The sequence below is a fragment of the Bidens hawaiensis genome, unplaced genomic scaffold (assembly GCF_021521415.1).
Source record: "Bidens hawaiensis isolate Kalapana, Puna unplaced genomic scaffold, B.hawaiensis_p1.1 tig00035043_1, whole genome shotgun sequence".
Taxonomy (NCBI): Eukaryota; Viridiplantae; Streptophyta; class Magnoliopsida; order Asterales; family Asteraceae; genus Bidens; species Bidens hawaiensis.
In genome coordinates this window covers 63,533-81,217 of record NW_027496084.1, presented here as the reverse complement: position 1 = coordinate 81,217, position 17,685 = coordinate 63,533, and positions in this window count along the sequence as shown.

Below are 17,685 nucleotides of genomic sequence, written 5' to 3'. Positions count from 1 at the left end.
TGTAAGTAAAGTTTAGCCATCCTTGTAAGTGCAAGTGACGGTCTTATCCGCACAATCACAAATAAGGAAGCAAAACTTTAAACTATCATTTACCACGTTCAAAGGTTATCCTAAAAAAAAAAAAAAAAAAAAAATAATACAAGGAAAAAAGGAAACCCTACACGCAGGTCAGGTATGGGTAAAGTTTAGCCATCCTACCAAGTGCAAGTGACGGTTCTATCCGCACAATCACGAAGGAGGAAGCGAAACTTTAACCCACTATCAACCACGTTCAAAGGTTAACTTATCCTAAATACTTAGAAATGAGGAAAACCTGCACGCAGGTCAGATAAAGGTTAAAGTTTAGCCATCCTACCAAGTGCAAGTGACGGTTCTACCCGCACAATCACGAAAGAGGAAGCAAAACTTTAACCCATCATCAACCACGTTCAAGAGGTTAACTTATTCTAGAACACTTGGAAAATTGCTAACTTAAACTAAGTATGCAAGTCATGAGTTTATAAAGCAGGGAATCCAAAGAAGGAAATAACAATCTTATACGCAAAAAGATTTATATTTCAGTAATATATTACAAGAATGGCCGGGTTACTACCCGCCTAGAAGAGAATCTATACAAGTCTAAGCAATGGAAAGGGATCTTCGGGGTCAAGCTTCAGGGCCGCCTCCACTAGGACCCGCTCCGTCAGAAGAACGGGGTGGTTCGAGGAAAGCTTTGAGGACAGCTAACCCATCATCAGCAACAGCTACTTCATCCACCTTTTCCACCACTGGATGCGGGAAGGCGGCGTATTGGTTCAATGCTTGGTCGTAAATGGCTTCGGTATCCACATCGAACAAAGGGAAGTTGGAAGGCGGGACGCCTTTCTCAACAAACCCTAGACCAAGCATGAAGCCGGCTTTTTCCCCATCATCATGAGAAGCGTTGAGGGCTGCAGTCATAGCATCATCGTAGGAGGTCTCTGAAAAGACCCGACGCACAACCTACAAAGAAAAAAATACAAGTATTAGAACCTTTTCTTACAAAAGAAATGCGTGAAGATAAATCTAAACATACCTGAGGCAACGCTTCTCGAAGAAGCCATTGGAGGGCAGCTTGAGCTTCGGTATGGGCGCGTTCGGCTTCGCTCTTGTTAAGGTTGGCAAGTAAAACTTCCTTAGCGGCAGCCTCTTCGACGCCCTTAAGCTTCCGCTCGGTTTGGTCAAGCACCCCCCTCTGGTCCAGGATTTCCTGGAGTTTCTTGGCATCTTCCATGGCCAAGGCATCATGAGCGCGTTGGAGAGCCTCTAATTTGCCTTTCAGCTCCTCATTCTCCAAACGCAGAGGCTCAGCAACGGCTTCAGCCTGGGCAGCCCTCTCGGTTGTTTCGCGCAGTTTCCCTGGCCAGCCGAAGCTGTTCATTCACAGCTTGGGCAGCCTTGGAACGAGCCTCGAGTCGCGCCTGAACTTCAACCTCGAGGGCCTTGAAGGCCTTCTCCTTGGCGGCGGCAGCTGCCGCCAGCTGTTGGTTCTTCTCCCGGAGAGCACGCGCTTCAGATACGTCTTTGGCGCGAGCTGCTTTCAACTTGTCGTTTTCACGACAAAGCAGCTCGATGCGCGGCTGCATCCGGGCCTGGAGAACCCGAAGCTCATTGGTTAGCCTACCCTCCTGGTAGCTAGCCATGGCTTCCCCCAACGCACCATGAGGAGCAGCGTGGCGAGCCCAGTCCACGCACTCCACAGGGGTACGAAGGGTTGTTCCTCGGCGTATGTTCCATCGTGGAACATACACTTCATTGGAATCCGACACTGCAAAAGAAACAAAGACAGTAAGGAAAAGATAAAAAAAAAAAAAGGGGGAAAAACAAAGGAACCCTACGCACCTGTAGGGTCAATGACAGGCCGATATCCGCCAAACCCATCACCTGAACCTAAAGGAAATCCATCCAACAGGTCAGGCAGATGGGAAGGTGGCAAAGATCGGCGGGAAGCCCTGCGCGTACCTGATGGTCCGGCTGTCGGTGCCGGTGGCGCGGGCATGGTGGCAGCCGCTGTGGTCGCCGTCGTGGTCTCCGCCGCGGTCGCCGCCTCCTCAAAAGCAGCAGTAACCGCCGGTTCCGTGAAGGATGCTGTAAAAATCGCACTCACGGCCGGCGGTGACGTCATCTCGGCCGGAACAGTTGGCTCGACGGAACGAGCAACTGGACCAGCGGATGCAGGCGCAGGCGACTGGGTCGACGCCTCAGGAAGGCTGACCGAGCCTACCGTCATTGGCGAGGAGGTACTCCCCTGCATTTCACCCCGGATTGCGTCAACATCCACGCCTGCACAAAGAGTGTTAAAAGAAAATTATGAAGTGACAAATCTACAAAGGCATTATGATTATACTTACGGGTTTTCTTGACCCTGAACGTACGGACGGGCGGGGAGGAACCCGATGGAGCCGGCCTCTTGGTACCGGTCACCGTCGTCTTCGTTGGTTCTCCGGAGGTAACGGTCGTAGCCTCCGGAGCAGTGGTCTTCTCACCACCGGGCTTCCCCGCCACTCCTTCACTATCTGACTCCGAGTCAGATAGAACCACTGGATCAGCTGTGGAGGCCTTCTCCTTCCCCTTCACGCCGGGCAGCAGTCTTCTTCTTCCGCACAAGGGGAGGACCATTTGCGGATTCCTCAGAAGAAGATAGGATGTAAGGATTTCCAACAGCGGGTACAGCATTGAGGGGTTCGGGATAAAATATCTCCTTACCTGGCCGCCGGTGGCTCAGGATCTCTTGGCCCGGCGGATAGACCTCCACAAACCTATCCGCCGTTTGCTCCAGGATGGGCAACTCATTGTCGTCCAGAGCACGAGTGCCCACCCGCACGGGACTGTCAGCTTCCCGCGGGAACAGGAGCGACTCCAAATTATTCCCCTCTGAAAGAAAAGAAACAGTTAGAAAATAAACTAATATCAGCAAGAAAGACAAGACATACCATAAGGAATAGAGTTCAAACCGTATTCGAGAAGGATAGGAAACCGAGACGCATCCTTCCATACCCGGCTCATCCCCAGCAGCACCATCCCGGACTCCGCAAACCGGTAAACCGGAGATTGGACCCGGGATATCTTCGCGAACCATTCCGCCTCCTGGTAGCTGGAAGCGTGAAGGCTCGGAAGCGCTTGACCCTTCTTGAACTTCATAGCAATAGGGATGGCGCGGCCAGAGATGTAGAAGAACTCCCGCTTCCACGATCGGAGACTGCGCTCGGTCACGCAGATCTTTAAACCCTTAATACGGGTTGTCAGGGTGTACCACCCTTGGACGCACCTCCAAGTATAGAAGGTCATCAGGCGGTCCACGTAGGGCTCAATACCCAGAATCCGGCACACCCACTCGAAGTGCCGGACCTTGGCAATCGCCATCGGATGCACCTCGGTCAGGTGCACCCCGTGCCTCTCCAGGACACGGTACATAAACTTTGTCAATGGGAACCTAAGGTTTCCATACACAAAGAATGCAGCATATACCCCGATCTTGCCACTGGGGGCATCGTACACAGTCTGGTGAGATTCAGGAAACTCAGGCTCGAGGGACTCGAGCATGAACTTCCTGACGATGTACTGGTACTGATCGACAGGTAGAGCACACTGGCACTCGCCAGCAGTACTCCTATCGTCGGCTACAGCTTCAGCATCATGAGAAGACATTTTTGCAGAAAGAAGAGTGATTTCGGGAAAATGCTTGCCTGAAAAAGGGGAGTATTTGCCGGAAATCACTAAGAAGAAGAAGAGAGGTGAAAGTGTGAATTGCAAATAACCCTCCCCCCCTTTATATAGTAATCGCAATTAATGCGGTGAATTTAATGCGGAGGAGAGAGAAATCGACAGTGCAATGAAACTATGACACGTGGCAAAAAGCAAGCTGGCAACAGCTGTTGAAAGGACGTGCCAGTAACTTCGAGGCCACGCGCCCGAAAAAACACGCCCACGCGCCTGAAAAAGCGACTGGAATGACCATGTTCTGTCACGTCACCATAACTTCCTGCACGTCCTGACACAGTCAGAAGAAACTGTCGCACGACGTTTCAGATGTTTGGATTGTTCTTATCCTTACCAACCTTTTGAATTTCAAAATTCAAAAAGATTCAAAAGTAAGCGGGAAAACACCCCTTACCTTGGCAACCAAGTAACCATAAGACGGACGCGGGTACAGTGTTAAGGCAAAACCCTCCACATACCTTGCACCCGCAGGGAATTGAATCCAAGAATACCCCGGCAACAAAGTAACTATAAGACGGGTGCGGGTGCAGTGTTAAGGCAAAACCCTTCACATACCTAGCACCCGCAGGGAATTGAAGCCAGGGGCACCTTGAAAGTAAAGTAACCGTAAGACGAGCGCGGGTACAGTGTTCAGGCAAAACCCTTCACGTACCTAGCGCTCCGCAGGGAATTGAAACCAAGAAGGATCTTCTGGGCAATGCTTGCGGAAACGGAAATAACATCCCCGCATAGCGGGAACGTCGAGAACTACATTGTTTGAGGCTCCAGGATGGAATTGGTGGTTTAAACATAATTGATCACTATGTTCAAAACCACTAAAACCTCAAGGAGAATCCACACAAGTGAGACTCAACGCTCCTGACTTGCGAGAAGGTTACATACCTACCCGCATCATACCCAAAGATCAAGCAAAAAAATCGGGAATTTTTGCAAGTGACATTAGGAAACCCGCGGGAAGAATCCCCACGGAGAACCTTAAAACTAAACCCTTTTCAAAACCCCTTGCTTAAAGTCCAAAAGTTCACCTCACTTTATTAAACATTCGTGAGAAGAACATTGGACTGGGGGGACTTGAAGAGGTAGGTCCCAGCAGAGACCAGTTGGTCCCGCAAGACTCACCTTGAACAGGGACGTCTGCGCAAAGGCCATCTGCTCCCGCAGGACCCACCATGCTCATAGAATCTTACGCGCAGTACGCAAGCTGTACACGCAGGGAAAGCCTCCCAATGGTGAAGTACCCCGCCTGTTCCCGCAGTTGCGGATACAAGCCATCAGGGAAGGCTACCCGCAGACAGCAGGGCTACACGCACAAGACACTAGCTACTTCAGCAGTCACGTGAAGGAATGAGCAAGGCGGGAACAATCCCGCCCAAATGAGCCAGTCTGATTCTGAAAGATCTTTGGTACCATACCTACCAAGGTATGGATAGGACAGACGATCTGACCAGAACAGCCCATGAGCCAATCACAGGGTGACAGCTCACCGACAACAGTGCGAGGAGGAGCACCCTCTAGTACTGTTTGTCACTATTAGCCGCTGCCTACTCACCAACCCTTACTGTGGAGCATGCGCAGCCTACAGTTGGTGGAATAGTGTTACTGTTGGCCGTAACCTATTCACCAACCAGCATGGCCTGCGTACAATCCACAGTCAGTGGGACGTGCATAGTCTACAGTTGGTGGAATAGTGCAGCCGACTTTGTTACTGTTGGCCGTAACCTACCCACCAACCAGTATGGCCTGTGCGTAATCCACTGTTGGTTGAACAGGAATACTATTCAGCCGGCTGTACCTTCTAGAAAACCTACCTTCGGCTATAAATACTCCAACATCTTGGAATGGTAAGATCATCTGCTATCCAGTTATCTAGCAATCTCTTAATATACACTTATATTCAGAGCAACCTAGTCTGATTCTCACGCCGGAGGGTGGTCACAAGGAGGAACCCCCCCCTTCTCAGTGACGAGCTTACGGTGTTTGTTTTGCAGGTCTCCTGAAGAACAGCCTTCTCAGCTAGACCTCATTCGTGGGAAACATTACTTAACCCCCAGATTATCTATAATCTGTACTGGGTCACTTAGTGTTTCTTCAAAAGCATACAAAAGTCAAATAATAAATACTCTATGATATAAGAGTTTTCATCACTTACAAACAAAATATAATGTATGTATTAACTATCAATCATAAATATATCTTGTATACAAGTATTTATCAATTTACTTTGACACATAAACAAATATCTCCATCGATCACACATGATCATTTATGATTTGTGAAGTTAATTTATAAATTAAAGTCTTATACAACTTATGAATTATTATTAACTAATGAAGTTAAAATATAAAATACATACGATACTATCAGAAACAATCATAGAGAATATATACAAATATGATAAAACCAATAAAATAGAGACCAAACTAACAAATATAAATTTAATGATGATCTACAACTATTATAGATTAAGATACAAAAAAATCTTTCGTGTCTTTTATGATTCAATAAAAAATCCGGTGGGCTTTTCTAGGAACCTTTTATGTATATCTATAATTTATATATTTTTTTTAATTTCATAAAACATAACTCATTAAATTTATTTTTCTTTTTAAAACCGATTAATTGGATGAAAAGTCAATCATTAAAATTAAGCAAAACTTGGTTCGGTTTGATTTAACGCCATTTGTGAATCGACCCACCAACTCCTTTTCTTTGAAGTCGTAAATTTAATAAAGATAGCCCTTAACCATGAGTTGAATGTAAAGCCAGAATAGAATAGGGTTTCAAATGCACATCTAACATAAGTTAATAAGAGTCTCAAAGTATTACCTACCCCTATTTAAAAATAATAATAACTACATAAAAACAGAAAAATACCTATTTTATTTTGATAGAAAACTCAAGCCCATAAAATAACTGAACCAAAATATCTATTTACTTTAAATACCCAACGTCATATATGTAAATTTCTTTTATCTCATAAATCTAAATTTAACTAAAAAGTATAAATCAAATATTACTTAGCAATTAGCATACCAATCTTTTTCTCAGATTAAGTTAACATAATTTTTTATTCAATTGTTATAAATCATAATTCTGACAAATTGCTATTTTGCCATTTTGTTTTAATCAAAATAAGTAGATTTAAACACAATCATCATTCACAATTATGCTTGGTAAAAGAACTATAATAAATGAACAAAAAGAGATAGTAAAATGTGTCAAATAAACTTCGAAGTACCAAAATTTTCCAGAAATTGCTTCTTTGTTTACCACGTAACTCATGAATAAATATAAGTTTCTATTTAATCCCAAGTTATATCGATTACAGCATCAATTAGTTTAAGAGATTTAAAAGAAACACATAAAACTAATCTCTAACACAACCCAAATTTATATGACTTATAAATTGGTTTATGTTTGAGATAATAACGAACAATGATATGCTAATTAGACAATATCGACATACCTTATGATGTGCCATCCGACTCCAAAAGCAACTCGTGCTAATAACGTGTTGTGAAACAAGCTTAATAGCCAAAAAATAAGATATGGACATATAGGGAGAAAGATGGAGATTTCATTAATTAGGTGTAGAATACAATGAGATACAACAGAATATTATATAAGGGTGGGAAAACTTGGAGAAAAGCCAAATCTATTTTAAGTGTTGATAACCATAATAATTATTATTCATAACACAAACAGATTTTTAAAAATATGTGTGATTGCTAATTACTTATTACGGTTGACTTCCATTATTCTTCTACCCCTCATGAACTCTAATGCTGAAGTATCACCAAGAGTTTGTGCTTTGATTAAACTGAAAATTAAATTGCATTTCACTAATTAAGTACAAAACTGAAGTGGGAAAATAGTCTTTTAACATAAAGATCGTTTCTTTAAACAAATACCAACCATTCCATATTAGCAGACCACCCAAACTTGCGGACACAAGAACACAAGGCAAATGACTTTAAACGGTTTGAGATTTGTACTTTTGCAACTTTGTCACCTAAATGCTGTTTCATCCAACAAAGGATATACTCTTGCTAATTTTCTCGTTCTTTTACCTCATCCGTGTCACCTACAAGTCAAAATTTCGTCAATGGTCAACTTACCAATCTCAAGAAACTATTTTTAACCGTTTGGCAGGAAGTTTGTGTATGCTTGTTTATTTAATGAACAAACAAACATGAACAAACTTTTTTGTTCATTTAGTTAAGGGAAAACCCCCAAAATAGCCCATCTACAAAATGAGATTCCAACATTATCTCCTAAACTTAATATTTTCAAAAATGACCCTCTCTAACTATCTTTGACCATGTATTAGAAAATCTAGCGCGTTTTTGACGACATGTTATAGCATAACACGTCGTCAAAGACGCGTTGGATTTTCTACCACATGGTTAAAGACGCTAACACGTCGTCAAAGGCATGCTAGATTTCCTAACACATGGTTAAAGATGAGTTAGGCTTCCAAACACGTAGTCAAAGATATATTAGCATCAAACGCATGGTCAAAGATATGTTAGCTTTTTGTTTGTTTGTTTTTAATATTATATTTGTATAACTAGTTTAACTTATATTTGTTTTTCTTTTATAACTTTTAATATATAAAAGTTTTATATTATTTCGAATATACCGACGAGACATGCTTAATTTTACCTACTGACCGACATAAACTAACTCAAACTCGAGCCATGCCAAATCAATATCGAAATATTCAATAAAATTTGACCCCGCTCGGTTTTAAATAAAATTTATGTCGGTCCGTAGATAAAAGTAAACATTTCTCATCGGTATATTCAAAATAATATAAAATTTTATATATTAAAAGTTATAAAAGAAAAACAAATATAAGTTAAAGTAGTTATAAATATATAATATTAAAAAAACAAACAAAAAATCTAACATATCTTCGACTATGCGTTTTTTATGCTAACATATCTTTGACTACGTGTTTGGAGGCCTAACTCATCTTTAACCATGTGTTAGGAAATCTAACGCGTCTTTGACGACGTGTTAGCGTCTTTAACCATCTGTTAGGAAATCCAACGCGTCTTTGACGATGTGTTATGCTAACATGTCGTCAAAGAAGCGTTAGATTTCCAAATACATGGTCAAAGATGAGTTAGAGAGGGCTATTTTTGGAAATATTAAGTTTAGGGGCCGACAAAGTTGGAATCTTATTTTGTAGATGAGCTATTTTAGGGATTTTCCTTTTAGTTAAATGAACTTAACATGAACACGTCTCGTTTTTTCATTCGTAAATGAACATTAGTTCGTTTACGTTTGTATTGCGCGTATCTATACATCAATTTCAAGGGTAACATTCAAAATTTCTTTTTACCATATTTCACACAATGTAAACGGAACAAAAATAGAAACAAAATAATAACTAAATTTAAACAAACGGGGTGCGAATTTCTCATATTCGGTTTTTCAAAGCTTGAAATCGAGTCATGGCATCCTTTTCTTTTACTTTATCAAACATTTCTCTTCTGGCCATACAAATTAAAGCATTGTTCAAATACTTATTACCCATTCGGTTACACAAATCTATCTTGATAAGCTTCATTTAAAAAAAACATCTTTCAATGATTGCGGTTGCAACCAGTAAAACTAACGTTAGCTTCAATTTTTGATAAATCAAAGGAAAAGTGGCGTGCTTTCCACCGTTACATGATTAAGTCACACATTACACCTAGTTTTGCAAATTTATCACCTTCCTTTAAAGTGTGATAAAAGGTCATAAGTCCATCACATGAAATACACTATCCTTCTCCGTTACTAAAATCATTCGGATACATCTCATAAAATTTCACTATCTTAGATGTATCAAACTTAGAAAATGAGTCGCAAGGATTTAAACTAGAAATATTTTCTAACATACTAGTTGAGACCTCACTAAATCTATTTCCGAATTCTTAAATTTGCATATCCAAAACCATATTAAAATTTTGAATTTCAAAATGATGTCGATGTCCAGATAGTTTCCATTTTCCAAACAACGAGCATAAAATTTGAAAATGGTTAATGGGTTTTAGTTGGTTTGGGCTTTAAACTTTGGTTTGGGATTTAATTAGGTTGAACTTTTAAACTGGTTGAGCTTTAAACAAACAGGGGCAACGTTATAATTTTTCAGAGGTAGCGAAATACGAAACCTGTCCAAAAAAATAATAATTTTTTGCACTACTGATGAAAAGTTGAGGGGTGGCAGAGGCTACCACTGGTAAAGAACTAGGTTCGGCCCTATACATTTGTTCATTCGTATACGAATGTTAGTTCATTTAAGTTAGCTTACATTTGTTCATGTATGTTCAGTTATGCAAAACGGCGCGTTCAAATGTAGTTTTGGTAAAGAGGATGTGATATCTCGACAAAATTTTATGCATTTAGAAATGTGAATATACAAGAGAAAAAAGAGCGTAGACCATCTAGAGGCATAACCTCAAGTACTCTCGACAACAACCAGAGAGACCTGGAGGAGGGGGGGGGGGGGGATCTAAACAAAGGGGTATTAAGCCCCACCCAACTATGCCAAACAAACAATCAAGTCTAATGTTAAAATAGCATTTACTACAAAACAAATACAAAACACGAAGACTATGTGCAGTGGGAGGGGCTACATGGGGGACGATTGTTGACACGTGGTGCCTAATCATCACGCCATTTTATTTTTTTTATTTTTATAATTAAAATAAACAAATAAAACTTCATTAAATAAATAAATAAAAATACATTAAAATTAGAATACAAGCATTAAAATAAAAAAAAATATATACATAACAAAAGTTTTTTTTTAAATACATATAGAAATAATAATTTATGCCTCGTCTTCGCTTTCTTCGTATTGTGCATCTTCGTCTTTTTCTTCAAAGGGGCGATTCTCTCAAACTTGTTGAACCAAATCCGCATTAAGTTGATTATGTATCTCACTTGATGTGAGCTCGTGATAGTGTGTGTTCACTCTTCTCCGATTGCTTCAGGAAATTCTTTTTAAACGCTTCCTGGTGTATAGTGTTGGCTTATTGCTTTGCCATCGTATTCTAAAATCATATTATACAATATCATGCATGCATACTTGGCATCGCTCATTTCGATCGACCAAACACAACAAGTTTTTTTTTTCATATAATGCCAGCGTTTTTTAAGAACCCCAAAACACCTCTCGATATCCTTTTGTACAGACTCTTGCTTCTTCTTAAAATATTCTCTTCTTTCTCCGAACGGGTCTTGAAACGTTTTCACGATGATCGAGTACTGGATATATCCCATCTCCCATATAGTATCCGTGTTGGTAGTAGGTACAGTTGGCTTAAGTAGTAAGACCGGCATGCTACAACTGATGTAATACTCTAACACTGGCGACAGTTGAGAGCGTTTATGTCGTTGTTTGACCCAACAGAGCTAAAGAAGGCCGGTCATGTGAACAAATGGCCTGAAGACTAATCGTTGGTACTCTATGGTCACCACGGGTGTATTGATCTCGTCATGCGGTTGACTAGTTAGACCACTCCCAATGCATGCAGTCTATACTCCCAAGCATGCCGGGGAAAGAATACTTACTTTAATGTACATCGCATATGCGACTTAGGATGTTTGAAGTTGGAATCCTCAGATAATGAGGACCATATAATTGTATTATTCCTAAATAAAAAGATATATAAAACTATTTAAATTAAAAACAAGTAAGTTATATAAAACTATTTAAATTAAACCGATGCGAAAATTCTCCAACGCGTCTCGTGTCGTTTTCTCCGCCATCTTTAAATAGGCGTCGTTGATGTCGGTTGTGTTTTCGTATGCGAGGACGCGTAGCGCCGAAGTACACTTCTGGATGGCGGTGAATCCTAACATTCCTCTTGCATCACAATCTTGTTGAAAATACATATACTCGTGCTCCAAATCTCTAGCAATGCGCAAAAATAAACGTCTAGACATTCAAATACGAAGTCTACACTTAGCATTGTCGTATATCGGCAAGTAGTTGAAGTAGTCTTGCATCAAACGATCATTCCCGTCCTCACGGTCTTGAATGATAAACGCCCACCTCATGCGCAGGCGAGAACTACTGGAAGTTATCTTAATTACTACGGTCCTAAATGCACTCGTAACCACGTCGTCTTGCTCATCCGCCTCTTCTATGAGCTTATCTATCGCATTGTTATTCTCAATAAATTGTTCGACAATGTCGGTAGTATTTGTCAAATCCATATTTGAAGAAAATAACGGGTTTTTGAGGTTGAGTTGGTATAAATAAAATGAGAGGGTGAAAATGGTTGAATTGGTTAGGTTTTTATATTGATTTTGTTAATTAATTTTTTTTGTCAACAGTCAAAACATTAAAAAAAATGAGTGTTTTCGAACACATTCACGACGACAAATGCATGTCCCCCCGGGCACCCACCCCAAAACCGCCCCAAAATCGTCAAGGGTGGTGTTGAAGGCGACATAGGGGCAATTTTGACAGTTATTCTAATACAATGCTCGTAGTAATGCTCAATATAATTCTTTTAGTGCTTTTGACTTTCTTAAACTGGTTGACTTTTTGGTCAACAATGATCAAAAAGTTAATGGAGCATGATGATCCATGTACCTAAGAGGCTAAGAATATCTAAAGTCCGCAACCGATCAATACTTCATCTTGGGCTTTCTCACCATAACAATGGTCAAGTTTAAGTTTATAATTATAGATATATATTAATTTGCAACTTCCTTAACAAAAAAGCTGCTTTAGAAGTTGTATATTATGCTGTTGTATTTGTACTAATGCTTCATTGAGTTGTGCACTCTGCTTCTCTATTGGTACCATGTGCTTGGTGTATAACATACTTCCTTTGTTTCTAAGAATTTTAGACGTATCATACACGTGTTTGTTTTTTACTTTATGTCTTCCTCCATGGCTCCACCCACAATTCACAGACCCTCATCATCTCCAACACCCGACTTTTCAAACATGATTCTCTCCCAATCTCACTCCACCTTCGGTACCACCATCCTCAACCCTGCCATAGTGACCGTCGTCTTCAACCGTACGCCCGCCTACTATTGCCGGTTCCATTTGGAAACCCTAGGTGGCGATAGCGTGATGGCGGCAGTGTTTTATGACGCAGCGGTCCGTTAGTGAGGTTGTGGCGTGTGTTGTTCCATCTAAATCTAAGTGGCGGCGGTGGTTCGGTGGCTATGAAAACCTAGAACTGATGTGGTTAGCCCTAAATATGGAATGCCTAATGCATGAAAATGATTTGAGCCTTAAGTAATGATTTCAGCCTTATGTAAACATGGGCTCATAATCCATCTGAGCATACCAATTTGAATATAAGGATTGGTGAAACCATGGAAGTAGTTTGTGGGAAAACGTGAGATGTAATTTTGGGATTATTCTTTACTAATATGTAGTCTGCATTCTACACATATAATTGGATTTGCAACTTAAAAAAGTTTGATATGCGATTATTTGCGTCTTTTTAGTAAACCATTTTCATTTCTTAGTATGTAACGCATGTTTTAAAATTTCTAAAGGTACTTGGTGCGATTAGAGGAATGCTGGGCTGCTATGGGAAACATCCTAACTTTATCCATATGAGGTATATATTCTTTCCACCTGTCACTGTAATCTTTACGTATTTTATGCATATTGATTGGTTAGATTTATATTCATATATTATACAAGAAAACAAGTTGGTGAGTTTGTATTGAAAGTTACCCTTTTGTTTTAATTATTCAGGGTATTCACTTTCTGAGGCCTCTTAATTCCTGAATGCCAGAAGGTACTGCCAATTGTGCAGCCTGAGGGAGAGTTGTTAGCAGATGATGATCTTTGGCTTCTTTTGAGCGGAAAGGTAAAGTGATTATGTATTACTTAAATGGTGCCATAGTAGTGTCTTTAAGAAAGCGATCTTTTGGAGAAAACATTAGACTCTTTCTTGCTTCATCGTCCTTTTAAGTTAGTAAAACCCGTCTTTATAAACAATTTGATGGTGTGAAATATGTGCATTTTAAGACAATAGTTCTAGAGATTTCGGACGACACGAATGGTGAAGTCGAGACATCTTTGACATGGACAAAATGGAAGAGGTTCTTATTGTAATTTTGGCACAATTTGTTTTTGTTATTTATCTTTTAAAAGTTTTGTAACCTTTTGTATGAGTCTTGGTAGCAGGAACGAACGTGTCTATTTGTATTTTGGAACCCAATGTAAACTTTATATTGTGTATTATATAGCATGGTGATCTAGAACTAATGTGCTTTGCGAAGTTTAGACCAATGGTCTGTTTCATATCAGACGTTGTTATTGCTACAGGGAGAGAGACTAAAAAGTATCATTAAAATTGCAAATTGTATATTTTTTTTCCAGTCTTACGCCCCCCGCCGCAATGCGGTGGGGCTATATACTAGTTTCTATTAAATGTCTAGTCCAAAAAGTTTATATCCACGTCCCACAGTATCAAAACTATCTTCTTGCAAAATGATCAAAACGCACTGAAGTCGTTGCTCCTAATGGATCATTTATATATTTTGGGATGCCCATTTCAAATCCTCCTCGTCAGTATCTAGTTGCAACAATTTATGCTAACAAGAACACCCATCTTGTATTCTTATGGCAATTCCACTTAAAAGGTAACGGATTACCCCTACAACATGTCCTTGTGGCTTGTAGAATGCTTGATTTCTCGACCGGATAAAATGAGAACCTTTTGACTTATTATGAGCCTTGAATTCGTGCCAATAATTATGTCCACTGAATCATCAGTCCAAATCATCTCGTCGATCTAGTTGTCCCAATAAGATATCATCCGACCCAACAACACTCCCATAGATACCGAATTCCCATCTTGGGCTTCAATCCAACGACATAAATACATCTTAATATGCTTATTTCTTAGTCAATGAAATCTAGACTTTCGCTTAAAACTTGGTTCCAAACGTGATCCAGAATCGGACTCGTCCTACCTGACCCCCTGATGGTACAAACCAAGTTCTAGTTACTTAGAGAAACTGTATGCGGAACCGAATCGGAACCACAGGAACTGGTTCCACCTCTACCCAATCAAATCCAAACCTGGCCGGGCTAAAACCAATAAAAAACCTAGTAAAAAACTGAATTATACACAGAATCGTTTCCTACATGACCCAATTTTTGACTTTGTTGACCAAAGACAGAACCGGTAAAAAAAAACTCAATTTGTGACATTTAATGAAACTATTTAAATACCTTTCTCAAAAAAAAAAAAAAAAAAAAAACCGAACCCGAAAACAGACCCAAAAAAAACTCGGATCCGGGTTTTTCAGGTTTTTACTACTCGTACCCGACCCTACCCGTACGGTACGAATAGGGTATGCATTTCAGTATCAAAAACGATACTCGGTAATACTTGAAAACCAAAACCTATTTTATACCCGGTACTAGGTTTTTCCTATGCCCGAAATCTGGTTTTTCAAATACCCAATCAATACCCGGTATTACCAATACCTGATTTTTCAATACCCGGTCATATCTGAACCCGGTTTCATACCCGGAACGGGGTGTCGGAACCCGACATGTGCACCTCTACCTTCCGTAACCTGATCTGGCCCAAGATTCAACAAATACCAAACTCGGTTCTTGGGCTTCCACTAATACAAATAAGGCTCCTCTGTTTTGACAGATATAAAAGGGGTTTCCGGTGAGATGCCTACCTAATCCTCTTGTTCGTCAGTTTTGTTATTGTTTCTGTGACTTGATTTTGCTGTTTAATTAATAGTAATTTTGAGTCTAAAATTTAGGCATAGTATTGATTTCCACACAACTTTTTATTTATGTTAGAAACATTATCGACTCAGCAGATCTGTTTCAGTTGGTATATGTTTTTATGTTTAAAACATTATCCTCTCAGATCTGCTTTTTATTACCTGCATTGTTACGAGTGATATATTTATGATAAATAACTCTTTGGTTCCAACTATGTGCCGAGAGAAACTATCAAGCGCATCGGAACCAAGCTGTTGAAGTGTGTAGGATGACAGGAATATTCTAGATGTACAGAAACTCTTTGCTTGAAGGTTTATAAGTTGCGGCTTTTATGCTAAAATTAGTCAGAGAGATTGGACAATAGTATTTAACTTTGGGAAATAAACAAGTTCGAGCCTAAAAAAGTAAAAAGTGGGGAAGATGAATCGCTTATGCTCCAACTTCGAACCATTGCTTCCGCGGGTCACCTGGAGGTAGATTTTCTCTTTAATCTTTATTATAAACTAGCTTTTATCCTTGTATTATGAGAGTCGTTTTTATTTTTTGTTTATTATATTTATATATTTTTTTAGATTTTAATTTTATTTATTGTAAGTAAGTTAATAATATGCTTAGGGTTTGATAATTAAATGGTTTCACAAATAAATAAGTTGTAACTTATTTAAAAAGCTATAAGGGTTTAATGAGATTCATAACCTGCTTATTTTTTTAACTATAAAATTATTCCTTAATTATAGTTAATATCTTTTTTTTAAATGGATATCAATTTTTAGTATCATTATTTTATAGGATTTTCAAATCAAATATTTGGTATTATTAATTTTTGATATAATAAGATATTATAACTGTTTAAGAACTATCTGGGCTTGGTGAGACCCATGCCCATGAATTCGGATAAATGCATGAGAAACCTTCAGTTACAAATAAAGAAATCTGATGGCTTCAGGTGAGGTGAGAAGCAACCAAAAAGTATTTAAAGATTTTATTTATATATATTTAAAATGGTAAACTACTAAATTTATTAATAAGCTTCTGGCTTGATGAAGAGGGGTTCTAGTCTATGATGTCCGGGTTAGGGTTTTTTCTTTTTTTTTTTCTCTAAGTGGATCTAAAATTATAATTTATTTTTTGTTTTCGAATATTGTAAACTAGCCTTTGAACCCGTGTATTACACGGGATATATTTATCAAACGATAATATTCAATTGTGATTCTCAAAATACTTATGAATTAATTTAACGTAGACTTAAAGGAAAAACAAACGGGTTAATAAAAATTACTAAAACAGCATGGTTTTGAAAACGTCGGGTGTGGATTTGCAAAATTTTAAAAAATGTGCTAAAGTTGTGTAGTTGGTCAAACTTCATGTATGAAAATGACACTATGTTATAAAATCCGTTGTATGTAATAACCCGTTTGACAAAATGATTTTAACCCATGACCCATGGATAGCTATAATGAATGAGATGAGAGATTAGAAATTATGAGAAATGTAGGATTGACACCTTAGTTTCAATATTTTCTTTTATTAGTATTGTAAGATAAGATTTCTAATTGGATTCAAAATTATAATTTACGTTTTGTTTTCGAATATTGTTTTAGACAAATTCTACTCTTATTAATCTATCAATTATTTATAGCTGAACTAATAATCTTATTTTATAAGGAGAGGCATCCATTAGAGTAAGCAGGTGTATGATCCCAACGCAGGGACTCCATTCTCACTTTATGACGGATGTTCTTCGTCACGTCTTATAGATACATCCTTATTAGGACAAGAGATTAATTCCCTACTTTAATGAGGATGTGTCTTCCTGGTATGATGAGTTTTATCCCACATGTACAATTAAGGACCTTGCATCAAGATCATACACTTTTCTCTATCTTATGGATGCAGCTTGTTATGACATTAGTTGTGGTCTCCATGTCTATTGTTTGTAGGTTTCATGTGAGTAGAATTTATCTTTTAAACGAATAGGTCCTTAACTATTCGGTAAACTAGTTTTGTGAAATTTTAATTCTCATCATTGTTCCAATAAAACATGCAAAGAGAGTTAAAAGAAACATGGTGTGTCCAAAGAAATTTACAAATCTTAACAAACTATAATACATATCTTGTCTAGGACATCACTCAAGCTAATGGTTGAAAACCATATATATACAAGTTCCGTCTCTATCTTGACTAGGGCATTTATATACTTGTCGTGCTCACAC